Here is a 1,277-nt window from a genome sequence, read left to right on the forward strand (position 1 = left end):
AATTGGGATGGGAGTGTCACAGACAGTGCGATTGGCACAGGACAGAGCGGAGTTTAGGGCTGTTGTACATAGGGTCACTATGAGTCGCAAGCGACTCGACGGCACATAACAACAACAACAACAACTATTGTATTAACGAGAAATTATTAGGATGGGCTACAAGCCCTATATTCCTAGAGACTTATATAAACTCAGGGGACCTCAGCACCAGGTGCTTTCTCTTGTGTAACACTCACCTGGGACATAGCATCCAGCCTGCATCACCCAGAGTTGCCATCCTGCTGCATCACAACTCACGGTCTACAGGATCCTGGCCCACTGCTCACCAATTTCTGCTAAACAAGCCTGCATATCTATGGTTGTGTGAAAATTTCCCCTGACAAGTCTGAGTCTCTAGGAGATCGTCTAATGAATTGCCAAACCCAAGGAACACAAAAGAATTGGGAACTGAACCACAGAAGGACCTAGAAATTACAGACTTATATAGCTGATTAGCATTTGGGACTATGTAGGCCTAAGACTTCTTATAAATAGTGTGCTATTAATCTTAGCAGGATGAATTACAAAAACATTTTCTCTTTAAATACCTTCATTAGATACCTGTCTACTTACGTGCTTTTTCTTCTTCATTAAATAAAATGTTCCCTGAAAGTAAAGGCTATCTCTTTTCATTTCTGTGTCCCTGGAGCTCTGGTGACTTAGCAGTAAGGAATGGCAGTGGCAAGCCAAAGGTACGTAGTTTGACTCCACCAGCTGCTCTGCAGAAGACAGATGGACAGCCTCCTCCCATGTGGCTTACTGCCCCAGGTCAGCTAGACGGTGATTCCAACTTGGTGGTACACAACAACCACCTTCTCCTAGCTTGGTGCTGACACCAACTTGGGGCTCAGGGCATTTTCCTTGGAGCAAGGTCAGAAGAGACTAGAATCTTCAGGAGAACATTCACAGAAGCACAACTTAACCAAGGCAGGTAGAGGGGACAAGAAGCACTAGCAGCAATATGACAGAGCAGAGGGCAAGGCGTGATGACAGGACAATGAAGATGATGGTGAGAACAGTGATGATGAGAAACACTGGCACTGAGAGTTTACACTAAGAGCCATTTAGCTTGTTTCATATATTAACACATTTTTTCTTGACAAGAATTGTGTGAAGTGGTATTATGACCTCCATTTTGTAGGTGGGGAGACTGAGGCACAAAGAGGACAAGTAAGTTGCCAAAGGTCACATAGTTTTGAAGGAATAAAAATGGGACAGAATACTGTCCTGAGATAGGA

The sequence above is a fragment of the Elephantulus edwardii genome, unplaced genomic scaffold, assembly GCF_000299155.1.
Source record: "Elephantulus edwardii isolate Elephantulus edwardi_28Jun2011 unplaced genomic scaffold, EleEdw1.0 scaffold00014, whole genome shotgun sequence".
Taxonomy (NCBI): domain Eukaryota; kingdom Metazoa; phylum Chordata; class Mammalia; order Macroscelidea; family Macroscelididae; genus Elephantulus; species Elephantulus edwardii.